The sequence below is a fragment of the Lissotriton helveticus genome, chromosome 1_1 (assembly GCF_964261635.1).
Source record: "Lissotriton helveticus chromosome 1_1, aLisHel1.1, whole genome shotgun sequence".
NCBI classification, from domain to species: domain Eukaryota; kingdom Metazoa; phylum Chordata; class Amphibia; order Caudata; family Salamandridae; genus Lissotriton; species Lissotriton helveticus.
In genome coordinates this window covers 621,200,688-621,217,531 of record NC_136057.1, presented here as the reverse complement: position 1 = coordinate 621,217,531, position 16,844 = coordinate 621,200,688, and the positions used below count along the sequence as shown (strand labels likewise).

Sequence of the window (16,844 nt, the reverse complement as noted above, 5' to 3'; positions counted from 1 at the left end):
CATGGTCGTTGGTGTTCTGTCCGTGTAATCCTGTGTTTGTTTTGTCGTGCTCCACCCTGGGAGGTGTTGTGTGGGTGGGCACATAGTGCGTGTGGAAGTCACTTAGAGGTGGGTTGGTGGCCCCCTCTTTTATTCTGTCCACGTCCGTTCACCTTCCCGCGAAAGGACTGGCCCCTTTGCTGGTAGTGCTAGGTTTGTTTTTGATGCCCTTGTTGTGTTTGGCTGTCCCTTGGTTGGACTGCTGGAAGGTCTGGTGGGACGTTCCTGGCTGGTTTCACCCTCTTCCGTTTTGCCTCCGAGACGGAGTACCCCCTTTTGTGCCCCTGAACTATAAGGCCCCCATGGACCTTGCTGTTTCGTTCTCCTTTTTGAGTTGGGTGAGTTTTTCATCCACTGGTGCCCCAAACAGTGTCTCCCCATTGAACGGGGTGTTTAGATGTTGTTCTGCGCCTCCGGTTTGAAACCAGACATCCTGAGCCAGGCTGTCTCCTTTCCGTTATTCCCAACATCATCAGCCTGCTGGATGTGTCCGCACCGTCCATGGCTGTCTTAAGGCAAGAGTTTGCCACATTTTTTCCCTCTTCGACAAGGTTTGTCACCCTCTGTTGGTACTCATCTGGTAGATGTTTGAGCAGCTGCCCGACTTCATCCAGAATCTGGTACTGGTGCCTGTTTAGCGTTTGCCATGCGCCAGTGCATTACCGCATTTCTCTCTATCTTCCTCCCTGTTAGGTCTATCCTCCTGCTTTTCTTGTCTGGTGGTGGCTCTGTTGTTGCTGACACATTAGCCCTTTTTCTGGCAGTCGCCGCAATGATGGAGTCCGCCGTCACCGATCCTCTGATGTAGGGAGGATCCTTAGAGGAGTGCTTGTACTTCTTTTCTGTCCTCGGCGTCACTGACCTGCAAGTTGCCGGTTCTTTGAACGCCTCCCTCCCTTGGGCCATGACACTGTCCAGCATGGGGAGGTACTGGCTCCTAGTTTGTGTGGGGAGCAGGGTCTCTAAGAGGAAGTCTGCCTTCGGCTTCTCCTCCTCCAGCTTAACTCCAAAAGCTGCTGCCGCATTTGTGACAACAATATTGTAGGACCCAATGTCGTCTGGCGGCGAAGGCCTCGACGGGTAGGAGTCTACGCCTTCTTCTGGATTTTCGGCGTCCTGCCACTCCAGGTCCTGTGTCCCTGAGGATATTGAGCAGAGGATCGTTCGTCGATCGTCGTCGCCCTCCTCCTCGTAGTAGGAGGCTTCTTCCTCTGCTTGGTCCAGGTTCTCAGGACAGGCTGTTCGGCCTTGAAGTCGTCCTCCTCTTCCAATTCGCCGTTTACCGTTTTCCATTTCGGCAGAATCGCGAAGCTCTTTATTCTTTCATCAAATTCCCTTTTCCTCTGCGGGATGTTATCCATCTCTGCTTCGAGCAGTCTTTTCTTCCTTTCTATTTCGGCCGCCTGTTCGGCGTTGAAGTGTTCGGCCGATCTCTTCGACGTCGAGAAGGGTTTCGGATCCTTGATCGACGCCGAGGCGCCCTTCGGGTCTTTGTCTTTCGAAGACGAACGCTCCTTTTCGGCGACGCTCTTCGACGACCTTGGCTTTTCACCGGTCTTTGCCACCTGGGAGTCCTTATCTAAGGATCCGCTGTGCTGCTTGCACCTGGATGCATCTGTGGCAGTCGAGGGTTTTGACGCCAGTGCTCCTTTTGAGGACTTTGACTGTTTTTCGAATAGTCTTGCTCAGACCTTCGGAGGTCTTTCAGGGGATTTGAGGTTGTCGACTCTCCTACCTCCTTTAAAGTCTTCTTATCGGTCTCTACGACCGTGTAGCCGTCGTCTTCTTCGGCGGTGTAGTCCTCCCCGTCGCTTGATAGCCCCAGGTCTCGAAGGGACGGTGGTTGGCCCTTCCCCTGCATGCTGTAATTGGCTCGTCTCTGACGCTCTCTAACCCGGAGAGTCTTCGGCGTGAAGGCAGAACAGGCGTTGCAGTCCTTGCTCTCATGGTCGACCGGTAGGCAGAGGTTGCAAACCGGGTGCTGGTCCTTCTGCGCGTACTTGTGATGGCAGTTACGGCAGAATTTAAACGGTGTCCTGTACATTTCTCGTGCTCAGGAGGCCCCCTGGGCGCGCATCCTCCGTTGGATGTCGGAATTTACGAAGTTCCCCTTCTCCTTCGACGTCCTTGCTCAATCGTGTTGTTCCTAGTCGTCTTCGCTTGATTTTCCTGCAAAATCATCTTTTCTGCGTTTTCTTCTCTCCAAAAGTCTGGACCCTTTCGGGAACGATCCAGACCCAACGGCGGAAAAAAGAATCTGAAGATGGCGCCCAAAGGTGGGAGCTTCCGCGGAAGCTTGCCGACGTCACAGGAAGTACACCAAAGGTGGGATGTCGACGCCTACCTGGGCTACGAAAAAAAATAAAAAAAAGAAAAGACTACGATTCTGGACCCAATCACTAGACCGCGGAATAATGCACAGCATAGTGAATCCAGAAAGATTCACGCTGCAAAAATTAAATTCCTGATTTCATCTGTCACGTGATTGGATGTCACTCATACTATATGCGAGTCCATCATTGCTATAGATTACTTCAACTGAGGTTTTTTTTTTGTTTAAATTTGTTTATTGGGTTTTTGTTTGCAGTTTACATTCAGCATGACAGTAATTATGCAGTACAGTGGTATATTACTGTAAGTACACAATATCAGTAAGAGCCGAGAGGGCCTTCCTATACAGTAATCGTGTATTAATCAACCATTCCAAGCTGTTCGGTCCATTAATGTTTATCAAATAATCCCCTGCGATGTCAGTAGTTGACCCCTGAGGAAAGCAGAGACTGTCTGTGGCAAGCGATCCATCATTCTAAACGTGGTATCGACCCAGTGTTATGTTGACCGTCACTTAGTCGTCTCATGTATTGCCAACAGGGGCCGGGATGATACGTGTCTGCATGTGTTGTCATGTCGTCCTTGTCTATAGGCTTTACCAATAAACCACCGGCAAAGGGGAATACCCCTTTCAGTCTAAACTTTCTAACTTTTTTAACCTTTGGGGCGAACCTGTTGGGGTGGGAGAGGTCCAGGGGGGGAGCGGGAGGTTATCAGCTGTGCTGGTGCAGGGTTGCAATAATCCTTGAGTGTATAGTACGGTGGTGTGCGGGGAGTCAGCAGCGTGTGCTGGATGGCAGGGGTCACAGGGTGCGAGGCTATGTGGTGTTCAGGTGGGTTTGTGACTGTGTCATTGGGGTGTAGGGGCCAGAGTGGCTGTTCGGGTCGGGGACTGTGAGATTGCCGGTGACTCTTGAGGGTTTGTTGCTTGTGTAAATCTGTGCATTAATTGGGCCCATTGTAGGGATATAGGGTGTTTGCGGTGCCCCTTCACTTCCTCCACCTGGAGTATCTCTTCCCCCGCTTTTCCTCATTTATGCATGGCGCCTATCCAGGCTGCTGCCGGTGGTCCCGTGGGGGCTCTCCAATGCATGGCTATTCTCCGCTTTGCCAAGAGAATGGCCAGAGATAGGAAACGATACTGCACTTTCTCGGTTTTCCGCCTGCGGAAGATCCAGAGCGCACATGCTTCCCATGTAGACATGGTTGTGATGGCAGTGACCTCTTCAGGGGTCCGATGGACCTTGTCCCAGAACCCCTGGAGTGTGCGGCAGTCCCAGAACATATGTTTAAAATCTGCTTCCGGGGTTTGACAGCGGGGGCAGGCAAAGTGTGTGTCTGGAAAGAAGCGATGCAGTCGGCGGGGCATGAGGTAGGCTCTATGGAGGATATTAAACTGTATGTTATGGAATCGTGCATTCCTGGATACTTTTTTGGGGTATTCTAGGGCCGTACTCCATTCTTTGTCATGGACCACTCTGCCTATGTCAGTCTCCCACTTCTGACGCAGGGGCTGAAGGGATGGGAGGATCAGTGTACGTACTGCCTTGTAAAGCCAGGTGACCAGATGTCGCCCCACTCCCATGTGTAAGATCGTATGTATCACTGGGTGAGGTGTGGGCTCCCCTGCGTTAGGATTCCAGTATCTGCGAATGCTATCTATTAATTGCCTGTGTAGCAAGAATTGCCCGGGGGGGGAGATCATACTGCTCCATCATCTGGTCGTATGTCTTCAGCTGCCTCTCTTCGAAGAGCGATTCTACCTCTGTGACTGCCAAATCTGTCCAGGTCTGAAGCGTTCCCTGCGTGTAGTACGTGTCCCCTTGTGGGAAGCCCACCAGTGGGAGCAAAGTTGAGTATGGCGGTCGTGGTTTGGACATGCAGTGTATACGCATCATACAGGTGCGGGCTATGGACAGCTGCAGTGGCCGAGTATGTATGGGTTTAGTACCTGATAGCAGCATTCTGTGGATTGCTGGTTATGGCATGGGGCCGTCTGCAGTGATGGTTTCTCCTATGTGTCGCCCCGCTGTCCAATATGACAGCCATTGGAGCTGAGCTGCTAAGAAGTACGCTTCAAAAGCCGGCGCTCCCAATCCTCCCTCCGTTGAAGGCAGATAAAGTTTTGACAACGCGACTCGTCGTTGTCCCCCGCCCCACACCAGCTCCATGAGGAGACTGTCCAGCTCTTTAAAAAAACGATCGCGGTGGAATCACTGGGAGGTTAACAAAATGATACAGTAGTCTGGGGACCATTATCATTTTTGCCAGGGCCACTCGACCTATGGGTGCCAACGGTAGCGTTTTCCAAGAGCCCACTGCTGATCGTAGCCTTGTCAGGGTTTTACGATGGTTTCCCTCTTAGAGATCTTCTGGGGTGTGATATAACCGCAACCCCAGATAACAGGGGGCTTCAGCATTCCACGCAAGCGCTTGGGTGCCTATACGGGCTTCGAATGGGCCAGACGGGGGCTCAGCGGGTACAGCGAGGATTTCTCCCAGTTGACCTTGAGGCCCGAGATGTCCACAAAGTCCTCCAGTGCTCTCCAGATACATGTCAGGTCGCTGGTGGCGTCCCGTACATATATTAAGAGGTCGTCCGCGTATAAGGACACACAGTGCCTCGTGCCTGTCAGGGGAATTCCCCATTCCTCGCCCTCTCGTCACAGGCGGAATGCTAGGGGTTCGACCGCTAAAGCGAATAGGAGGGGTGACAGCGGACACCCCTGCCTGGTTCCTCTCTCCACCGCGAACTCTGACGAGATGTAGCTGCCCATCCGGACTCGGGACGTGAGGCGCGTGTATAGGAGCCTTGTGTATGCTGACAGGCCTGGGCCAATATTATTTCTTCTGAGGACCTCGAATAAGTACGCCCATAAGAGTGTCGAATGCCTTTTCGAGGTCTGGTATGAGGCATGCTGCGTTGGGAAATCGCTCCCGTGTCGCATCCTGAATATGAAAGTCTACGGAGGTTGTGGGCCGTGTTGCGGTTTGGAACAAACCCACATTGGTGTGGGTGGATTAACGGGGTTAGGATTTAGGCATATCTCTCCGCTAGTATTTTACCTAAGATTTTGCAGTCCATATTAAGCAACGTGATCGGTCTATAGGACGACGGGAGTGTGGGGTCCCTGTGTGGTTTCAGAAATGTAACTATTATCGACTCCCTGAGGGAGCTCTGAAATTATATTTGCGGAGGTCTCTTAGTGTTTCCGCATACCTTGTTTTTGCTTCGGCCACACGTTCCGGGGTGGTCTCACCGCGGTCGTCTGCTTTTAGTAGGGTTGCTAAAGTGCATTCTGAGTCCTGTAGTGTGCGCTCTAGAAGTCTGCGCACACCCACCACTTGCTGAATACAATGACCCCTTGCCGTCACTTTATGTGCGTCCCATTCTACGAGCCTAGAGGATGCCGTCCCTGCGTTAAGTGTGAAGTGTTCCTGTAGGTATCCCCCGTGATCATATGTGAATGTCTGATCTGTGAGACACGCTTGAGGGAGTTTCCAGTTGGGCACTGGAAAGTGTGGCTGTTTCCACCTAAGGGTCAGTGGGTGGGCATCGTGGTCTGAGAGTAACCTCCCCAGATAGTCCGTATGTTGCACCTTAGTGTGCAGAGCCGCCGAGCAAAGAAATCTATCCAGGTTTACTCGGAGGACATGAGGAATGGAATGAAATGAGTACAGTTTCGTGGTGGGGTGTAGTGCCCTCCATGTGTCAATCAATGCCCATTGTTTCACCCATGTATTAAAGAGTTCCGTTTGTTTGTAAAGTGGTGAGTGTGCCGGTGGGGGGCGGGAGCGGTCCAGGGTCGTGTCTAGGAGGCAGTTGAAATCTCCACCCAGTATCCAGGGGGTGTGGGTATGGTGCGCTAGCGTTTGAGAGGCGGCTCCAAAACACATTCTGCTCTATGTTAGGGGCGTATATACTGCCTATTAGTACTGATTGCCCATCCAATAGTCCCTCCAGCAGCACATACCGCCCTTCCCTATCCACCACCCTGGTCTGCTCTTTAAATGGGATTCCTGGCCTGACCCAGATCAATGTCCCTCTGGCAAACACGGAGTAGCCAGTGGCGCAGATAATGCCCCTCCATTTTCTCTGTAGACGCCCTACCTCTGTCGTCGTCAAGTGGGTCTCTTGTAAGAGGGCTATGTGCGCTTGTTGTCTCTTCAGGTAAGCATACATTGCATAACGCTTACTTGCCGTGTGTAATCCCCATACATTCAGTGTGATGAATGTTATGTCTGTGTTAGGGATTCTCATCACGTCTGTCAACTAGTCACGTATGTCATAATTCCACTTCCCCCTGGTGCATGACTTGAGCCACCCCCGCCCATACAATCACCCCCATATGTTCATTAGTAGACCAGCTGCCCGCTCCCGCAGGGGTATTAGGAAAAGATGGCAAAAAGGGAAACTTAAGAACAATGTCTGGGAAACCGTCCCAACTGAGGGGACCTATTGTTTTGCACACTAAGTCCAAACTATACATCTCGTACTGTCTCTAGTTCGTTTCGTGTAGGGGGTGGGTGGACGTCGCTGCCAAGGGCTCGAGGTCTGGCCGCCCACTGCATAGTGTATCTGTAAGTGTATTCGTGGCTGCCATTACCTTTGTTGGTGATTCGCGATGCCTTCCGGTGTCCACCCCTCTGGAGCGTCCCGGCCTTACCGTATTCTCTGCTCGTTGTCCATCAGATCAGCGTGTCAGCCGTTTGCGGGGTTATCAATGGCGGGGAGACTGAGCCCTCCCTGGAGGTGCGAGTGTCGCTATGTTCTTCTTCTTCTTCTTCGGACGTGAAGATGTGCGGGCCTCGTTCCGCTCCCGAATCATCCACTGCATGTCAGGCCTCCGCCGCTGCTTGTAAGGGCTTCCGTCGGTCCGCTATTATTTGTTCCAGGTCCGGGGAGTTTCTAGTGTTGGGGACTGGCGGGCGGTTCAGCTGTGTGAGGGCAACCTTCTTGGAGCGCAGCCTCCGTCTGTTGGAGAGGGTGCGTGATGGTGTGGCCCTTCGTTCCGGTAGGTCATTATTGTGGTGTTCCAGCCAGCGCCGCCCCTCCACTGGATCCGTGAAGAAGTGTATGGATTCTCCATATATAATCTTAAGGCGGGCCGGGAAGAGGAGCGCATATTGCACCTTGTGTTGTTGCAGAGTTTGTTTTACTGCCTGGAACGTGGCTCGCTGGCGTTGCACTGCCTGAGAATAATCTGGGAACAACATTACGTGCTTGTCTTCCACTCTGAGGGTTGTCTAGCAGCTCGCAGTATCGTATCACTATCTTGATAGTGCAGCAATTTAAGCAAAAACGGCCTGGGTGGGGAACCTGCCGGTGGTCGTCGGGCTGGAACCCTATGCGCTCTCTCCACTGAGAAGAAGGGTGTGAGGTCCTGGGTTTGCGTGAATGTTTTCATCCAAGTTTCTATGTAACGTATGGGGTCTGCCCCTTCCACTCCTTCTGGCAAATTGAGTACAAGTATGCTGCTCCGGCGGGAGCCACTCTCCAAATCATCGGCCTTATGTTCCAGGAATTTGACTTTGTGTTGCAGTTCTTTGATGGCCTCTTGGTGCAGTTGGACCTGCGGCTTTGGTTCTTGTAGCGTTTTTTCCTCTTGGCCCACCCTTTCTGCCAGTTTCCGGTGGTCATCTCGTAGGAGGTTAATGTCGGAAGCGAGTTCTCCGAATTTGTTCTCCATGGTCAGCCGGGAGTGCTCTATGGCTGCCAGCACTTTATCCAGCTTGGTCGACATATCCTCTCCCCATGGCGGTTCTCCGGTCTTAGGTTTTCCAGAGGGACCCGGGGAGGGCGATCGTCTCAGGGCCGGTGCTGGCGTCGTGGTCATTGTCCGTTGCGGTCTCCCCGTTGCTGCCACAGGTGACTTACTGGCTTGGTGGCGATGTCGTCACTGTTAGGGATCTTGGGGCGCTCTCAGGGATGACACTTTCTGTCTCTGCTGTATGATCGCGTGTCCCTGGTGCCATGCACTGGAGTGGGCTCACACGACACTGACTAGCGACTCTCGTCAACCTCCTCCGGTGGAGCAGTATTCCGAGCCAGTGCACCCTCGGAGGGGGGCTCACAGTGAACGGGGGCTCCCCAGAGGCACCCGGGGCCCACTTGCGCTTATGATATCGGTGCGGCACTCCAGCTCGTCCCTAATGTTTTCCGTGGGGGTGTCGCCGGGGTGATCGTCGGGCCTTTGCAGTAGGACGCCCCATGTACATCAGGAGCGGCTTGCGTCTGCCGCCATTTTGTGAGGGCGCTGACGTCGGCGCTCCGCTGTCTGGTCCCCCGCGGTGCTGTTGGGGAGGGGGTCGCGGGGCGGGCCAGTCCCGATTCCCCCGGCTTAGCAGTTTATGTCGGGGGGGGCCTCCCGTTCTCTGCCGCGAATCAGCACCGGCTTCCGTGAGGGGGAGGTAGGACCCTTTCTGCATGGAGCGCTGTGGCGTTCCTTCTTCGAACTCCCGCCTGCTCGCTGGTGATTGCTGCGGGTGTGGTGGGCCGTGTTGCTGATCTCGGCCTCAGCCACCCGCGGGCGTTCGACTCACAGGAGGGACCTCTCAGAGTCTGGTCCGGCGGCCTGTCACCATTAGTTGAATGTGCCGCCGCCCAGTTGGTGTCCAGGCGGGAGACCGTGGGGCACACAGGGCTTAGATGCGCCGCACGTTTCCGCCATGGGGCCCCCCTACGGGAGCCCGCTTCAGCGTGGTGTCGACGAGCCCCCCCTCGATAGTTGGGGGGGAGGGGAGGTGTTCGTCTGGTCTCATCTTCGCTACCCTCCGGGGTGATCGCGGCACATCCTAGCCCCCTCCCGGGTCGCCTGTGGGGTTGCGGGGTGTGACGCCGCCGTTGGCAATGTGCGGAGCTGTCCGGGTGGGCACATGGCACGCCGCATCCGAACCCACACTGGGTACTCACTGCGGTGGGGCGGTGATGCAGGTCCGGCGCTCGGATTGTCCCCGGAGTGCCTCGGGACCGCCGCACGGTGTCCGTGGGTGCTGGGCTCTTCTCCTCCGGTCCCCTCGGTATCAGGAGCTGGGCGCTGCCATTTTAGGCAAGCCCGGGCGCCAACGGACGCGTGTCACTCCGGGTTCTCCACAGTGGCTGGGTGAAGTTTGGAGGCATCGGAGGCATCTCTTAGGGTTCTGCACTGAAGCGCCGCATACTTTGGCCGGTTCGTGGCCGCCTGCACAATGTTAGGTGGTTTTCATGTGGGCAGCCGACCGGAGCACTAGGGAAGTGCGTCCGCCATCTTGGTTGGCTTAGCCACGCCCCCCACTTCAACTGAGGTTTTACAATGAATTATATTTATGTTTCTTGAGTGATTCACAAACAATTGGTGTGGGGCCAGGACTGACTCACAAATGGTTGGTGCCTCATCTGTGATGGATGATCCTTACCTTGGCAACAGGATTAAAAAACAAAAACAAGGGACCGGAAGGTAGACTAGAGAAGGAATATGCTACTTACCAGTATGCATCTGTTCTTGGCATGTAGGGCTGCTGACATTTATATCTATGCATAGATCGCCGCCTAGTGTTGGGTCCGGATGATTGCACATTGTTGTCCTGGAAGAGTCTTCGAAGTATCACGAGATAGGTGGCTCCTCCCCTGGACTACAGTGCGCATGGGCATCCCCTCCATGCTCAGATTGTTTTTCGCCATTGTGGCAGAGATGCAGTACGATACAGTAAGTGATGACCATGCTTGAGAATGAAACTGAGTGCTACAGCTGCGACAGGCGCCGGGGAGGAGGGTGGGCGATATAAATGTCAGCAGCCCTACATGCCAAGAACAGATGCATACTGGTAAGTAGCATATTCCGTTCGAGGCATGTGGGCTGCTGAATTTATATCTATGCATAGAATAAATAGTAGTACCCTCCTTAGCGGCGGTTGCCCGAGCCAGATGCAGCAGTCTGAAAAAGAGTTTTTAGAACAGCTTGACCTACAGCAGCTTGCTGTTTTGAGTGTACATCCACACAGTAGTGTTTGGTGAATGTGTGGATGGTGGTCCATGTGGCTGCTCTACAAATGTCCTCTAGAGGAATGTTACCCAGGAAAGCCATGGATGCCCCTAACTTGCATGTGGAATGCGCTCGTGGGGGAACCGTTAATGTGCGTTTAGCCTTTTGATAACAGATCTGTATGCACTTAACAATCCATCTGGCTATACCCGACTTCGAAATTGGGTTGCCCTTGTGCTGTGGAGAGAAGGCAACAAACAGTTGTTTAGTTTTCCTGAAGTCTTTAGTCCTGTCTATGTAATACAGGAGAGCCCTTTTAACATCTAGTGTGTGTAGTGCTCTGTCTGCTACTGAATCAGGATTTGGGAAAAAAACTGGTAGTTCAATAGTTTGGTTAATGTGGAACTGTGACACCACCTTGGGCATAAATTTAGGGTTGGTACGCAGCACCACCCTATTAGCATGAATTTGAATGAAAGGCTCTTGAATAGTGAGGGCTTGCAGCTCACTAACCCGTCTGAGCGACGCAATTGCCACTAGAAAAGCCACTTTCCATGTGAGAAATTGTATCTCACAAGAGTGAAGAGGTACAAATGGTGGACCCATGAGCCTGGTGAGGACTATGTTGAGGTTCCAGACAGGCGAAGGCGGGGGTCTTGGAGGAATGACTCTTTTGAGTCCCTTCATAAAAGCTTTAATGGCCGGTACTCTGAAAAGCGAGAGGTGCTGTCTATTTTGAAGATATGCGGCCATTGCAGCTAAGTGTATCCTGATGGAACTATACGCAAGATTGCATTTGTATAGGTGCAGCAAGTAACATATGATGAAGCATCCAGTGGATTAATGTTATTAGTGGAACAGTAGATGACAAAACGCTTCCATTTTGCCGCATAGCATGCCCTGGTGGTAGGCCGTCTAGCCTCCTTGATGATGTCCATACACTCAGGGGGCAGGTTTAGATAGCCAAACTCTATGACCTCAGGAGCCAGATTGCAAGGTTCAACTGTTTCGGATCTGGGTGCTGAATGTCTCCATGGCTTTGAGTGAGGAGACTGGGTGTGAGTTTTAGTCGCTGGTGGGGCACCACTGAAAGTTCTAGAAACGTGGTGTACCAGGCTTGCCTCGCCCACGTTGGAGCAACTAGGATGAGTGGCATGGAGTGCTGCCTCAGTTTGCGCACCACCAGCGGTATGAGCGTGCTGGAGGAAAAGCGTACGCAAATCTGTTTGACCAGTTCATCCATATCGCATTGCCCTGAGACTGCGGGTGTGGGAACCTGGCGGCCAAGGTTTGGCATTTTGCGTTTTCTTGTGTGGCGAATAGGTCGATCTCTGGATGACCCCACTGCTGGAAATAAGGTTGTAGCACTGAGGGATGTATCTCCCACTCGTGCATCTGATGGCTGTGCCTGCTGAGCAGGTCCGCCATCTGGTTGTCCTTGCCTGGGAGGTGTTCCGCCATGAGGAACCTGTTCCTTTGAATGGCCCACTTCCACATGCTCTGTGCTAGGTGTGACAATTGCGGAGAGTGTGTCCCTCCCTGCTTCTGAATGTAATACATTGCAGTCATGTTGTCTGTCCGTATAAGCACGACTTTGTTACAGAGATGCAAATTGAAGGCTTTCAACGCCATGAAGATTGCCATCAATCCCAGGAGGTTAATGTGCAACCGCTTTTGCTGTGTGGTCCACAGTCCCTGCACAGTATGATGGAGGACATGAGCTCCCCAGCCCTGGAGAGATGCGTCCGCTGTCAGCACCACTTGTGGCACAGGCTCCTGGAACGGTCGTCCCTTGCAAAGGTTTTGCGTGTTCCACCAATGCAGAGAGTTGTATGCACGACCGGTTACCAACACTAGGTCTCTCAGGTGTCCCTGAGCCTGGTTCCACTGGCGTGCCAAGCATTCTTGAAGCGGACGCATGTGCAGCCTTGCATGAGGGACTATAAAGATGCAGGAGGCCATCATGCCTATTAGTTGCATGAACACTTGCGCTGGGAGTGAGTGTTGTGGTCTGAATTTTTGAATCAGCACCTGCATGCTGTGGACTCTCGCTGAGTTTGGTCGCGCAGTGAGAGTGTTTATTTCCGCGCCCAGGTACTGTTGTACAGGGGCGGGTTGAAGATGAGACTTCGGGTAATTTAGTGAAAATCCCAGACTGTGTAGGAGGTGAATTGTGCGGGACATGTGGCTGGCACACTGCTGGGCAGACTTTGCTTGGACAAGCCAGTCGTCTAGATACGGATAGACATGGATGTGCTGTCTCCGAAGATGCGCGGCCACTGTCGCCAAGCATTTTGTAAACACTCTGGGGGCAGTAGTGACCCCGAAAGGCAGGACCTTGAACTGGTAATGCTGGTTGTTGATGGTGAACCTGAGATACTTCCTGTGACTGGGGTGCATGGGAATGTGGAAGTAGACATCCTTCAGATCTAGGGTTGCTAGGAAATCTCCCTGACTGAGCAGTGGCAGAACCTGCTGTAAAGTGATCATGTGAAAGTGTTCTGACAGGATGTATTGGTTCAAGGGTCTGAGGTCTAGAATGGGCCTCAGAGACCCGTCTTTTTTGGGGATTAGGAAGTACAGTAAATACACCCCTGTACCCTGCTGGTCTAAAGGCACGAGTTCTATGGCCCCTTTTTGCAGCATGGAGATGACTTCTTGCTGCAAAAAGTGCATGTGCTCTGCGGACATAGGACGGTGCCTTGGGGGTATGGTGGGTGGAGTGGACGTTAACTCTAGACAATAGCCGTGACGTATAAGTTGTCTCACCCACTTGTCAGTGGTAATGCTTTCCCAGACTGGCAGGAACTGCTGAAGTCTCCCCCCGACTGGTGTGGTATGGTCGGGGGGGCAGTGACAAGACGTCACTGTTTGTTAGTGGCGGAGGATCTGGTATTATTATTTCCACGTCCTCTGCCTTTGGTGCTGTTCCCACGGTATCCACCCCTATTGTTCTTGTTATAGGTGGATTGTGTGCTCCCTTGGTGTTTTGGGCTTGATGCGATGCTTGGCCTCTAGAAGCTCCCCTGTTACCGGAGCGACGAAAGGAACTGCCCCTGAATTGTTGAGACTGCAGAGCACCCATGGATTTTGCAGTGTCAGTGTCCTTTTTAATCTTTTCTAGAGTGGTGTCTACCTCAGGACCAAACAGGAAGTTAGGGTTAACTGGCTGATTAAGTAGAGTGGTTTGGATTTCCGACTTAAAACCAGAGATGCGGAGCCAGGCATGCCGTCTAAGCATTACGCTAGTGTTTATGGCACTAGCTGCAGTATCAGCTGCATCCAACGCACACTTAATGGACGCGTTGGAGATCAACTTCCCTTTTTGTATAAGCATTTCTGCTCCCTCCTTATAAGCATCTGGCAGGTGTTGCAGTAGCTGCTCTAACGTGTCATAATGGGCCCTGTCATATCTTGCTAACAGGGCTTGTGTGTTGGAGATCCTCCAAATTTTAGCTGCTTGAGCTGCTACACGTTTCCCAGAAGCTTCAAAGATCTTGGACTCTTTGTCCGGAGGAGGAGCATCACCAGTTGTCTGAGAGTTTGCTCTTTTGCGAGCATTAGCCAACACTAAGGAGTCCAAGGGGAGTTGGCCCTTGATATACGTAGGGTCCACTGGCGCAGGCCGGTACTTCCTTCAATTCTAGGGTTCACCACCCTCGCTTTAGTGGGCTCTTTGAAAATGTCACTGGCATGTTTGAGCACACCCTTGAGCATAGGCAGAGTTTTTACAGATCTTTCTGACGTAGAGAACGTATTAAAAAGAAAGTCTTCCTCCACAGGGTCAGCGTGCATGTCGACATCGTGGTTAAGGGCTGCCCTTTCAATGAGTGCGTTAAACGCAGCAGTGTCTTCAGTAGGCGAAGTCTTGACCGCATATGACTGAGTGTCAGGGGTGGTGTGTGGTTCATCAGGGTCAACAGTGTCAGCCCATGGCTGGGACTCTTCCTGATCTGTGTCAATGGGATAGTTAAACTGGTCCTCATTGTCCCCTTCCTCCACATCCTCAGTGACTGGTGTGGGTGAGTAGGTATAGTCTTGCCCATACGGGTGCATGGGTTCAAAAAGGATAGGACAGGTAGTAGAGTCTCTCTTTTTCTTTAGTGGTATCTTGTAAGGCTCCATAGGAGTTTCAGACCTGATTTTCCGTTTGTAAACGGTGAGCCTGCCTGATTCGGAATCGATGTATAACTTCGACTGTTCGTCGCAGTTCGGTGGCTGGAACTGAACGTCTTCTGTTCGAGGCTGGGCGGGTGCAGCTACCGATGGTGACTTGGATGAGTCCGTAGCTTTTGGGAGTTGGACAGCCTTAGGTCTTGCCGTCGGGGGCAGGCCGTATTTGATCGGCGCCGAAAGCATCAGTGATGGACCAACCTGCTTCGAAGACTTTGACTTCGATCCGACCGACTCCGACTGGTCAGTGTGCTTGTGGGTTTTTGTCGACTCGATCCGTTGCTGCGCAGCTGGTACGCTTGTGGTCTTCGAGGAGGTTTGTTCCTTCGTGCCGAGGGTGGTTTTCGGCTCGAAGGCTTTGACCAGTTGCGGCTTCTGAATCTTCAGATCGACGGCTTTTTGGGCCTTGAGTCCTTTGGAAGAGTCGCCATCTTTGGAGCCGGGCTTCGACGTCGACGTGAGTGTGTCGTGTTTAACAGCAGACACAGGCTTTGTCGCCCCGATCTTCGGGTCGACGCCCCCTGTCAACCCCGAGGGGTCGAGCACACGTTTTGACTTGGTAGGCTACGAAGTCTTCGAGCCGATGGTTTTTCGGTTTCGATTTTGTGTCTTTATGTTTCGGTTTCGTTTGCTCTACTGATTGTGGCCGCTCGACCGATGGCTCTTTGGAAATGTTCTTAGTCGGGCCTGGAAGCGGGACTAGAGAACGTGGATGAAGATCTTGGCTAAGGCCTTCCGGCGATGCCTCGACCTGAGCCGTGGAAGAGTCTGTATGGGGCCCCGCTACTGCGGTTGGGCCTAGCTCCTCGCTTGAGTCGTCGTCGACGGCTCCGAGAGGTTGTGCGTCGTCTCCTACCTCGACGATGTCTTCATCATGGACGTAGAGTTCTCCCTCATCCTCTTCGTAATGTGAGTCTTGCTCCGATGCGGTATCAGAGTGCTGAGCAGGATCCTCTTCTCATACACCCTCCTCGTCGTCACCCCCGAAGATATTTTCTGGATCGGGTGCCGAGTCCCGCGCCGACTGTCGTGCAGCGCGTCGAAGACGTAGAGTTTTCTTCGATCTGAACTTCGAACAGGCCATGCAGCTGGCCTCGTTGTGGTCTGGTGAGAGACATTTATTGCACACCGGGTGCACATCGATGTGAGGGTATTTCGAGTTGCAGACGGGGCAGCCCTTGAACGGACTTCGTTCCATCGGCGATCGTCGATGGGGCCTCCGTCGTCGAAAGGCAATCAGTCGTCGACGACTTGCGGAAACAAGTGTAAGGCACCGAACGAAAGACAATACCGACGCCCCGAAGGCCTTTTGGCCTTGAGAAAGTGTATTTATATATATTCCTAACTTGAGCTAAGAAAGTACATCCGAACCCGATGGCGGAAAAAAACAATCTGAGCATGGAGGGGATGCCCATGCGCAATGTAGTCCAGGGGAGGAGCCACCTATCTCGTGATACTTCGAAGACTCTTCCAGGACAACAATGTGCAATCATCCGGACCCAACACTAGGCAGCGATCTATGCATAGATATAAATTCAGCAGCCCACATGCCTCGAACATTACCAGTGCCTGGGATTAATACAAGCATTCCACCCAGCACTCTCTTTTTCTCACTAAGACAACTGTTCAGCACTTGTAACCCCAATGTTGCATTTGGGAGCGTTTGCAGTAAATGCATATGTGTTACACATGTGCATCTTTGTACAGTGGCTTATCTCAAGTGAATCGGGTCTGTACATGCACCTACTTCACTTTGGTATTGCACTGCACTTCAGAGTTGGCCTTTGCCCTCACTTTTGGCCGCATACAGTTACGTTTGGGTTTGTGTACGAGTGTGCAGAACAACTGCACTCTCACCATGAGCAACTGTTTATTTTTGGTTCCATTCATTTTCCCAGAGGTACCTTTCTGAAACACATCCATAGGTGGAACACGTGTAGAATTCCAGCAGGACTATCGGCACAGACTTCGAGTGGAGCGCAAAGACAGAATGGAGAACTTCGATTATAGCAGAAAGGAAAAAAAATACACACTGACAGATCCCCCGCCAAGCACACATTTCTGCAGCCATTTGTATTTACCATAACATATTGGAATGACACAGCAGAGCCAAAGGAGCTGGAGGAGACTTCCGAAACCTGATCAACTACGTGGAAACCTACCACTCCTCTTGGGGTTTCCAGAGCACTGACAAAACTTCTGCCCATGCCGCGTTGTAAACAGGAGGCGGCATTTTAATTTCTCTTAGTAATAGTGCACACAAAACCACTGCACGCTGGTCTTATTAAACTCCGCAGATGCAGCATTCCAGACAAAACCAATTCCAAGCATGAGAGAGGC

The 16,844-nt window shown here is 52.4% G+C and overlaps 1 protein-coding gene across 18 annotated transcripts in view; it reads right to left on the bottom strand.

Moving 5' to 3' along the window:
- The window catches only part of PPFIBP1 (PPFIB scaffold protein 1), a 978,725-nt gene that overhangs the window by 696,901 nt on the left and 264,980 nt on the right, over positions 1 to 16,844 (bottom strand). The window lies entirely within an intron of this gene.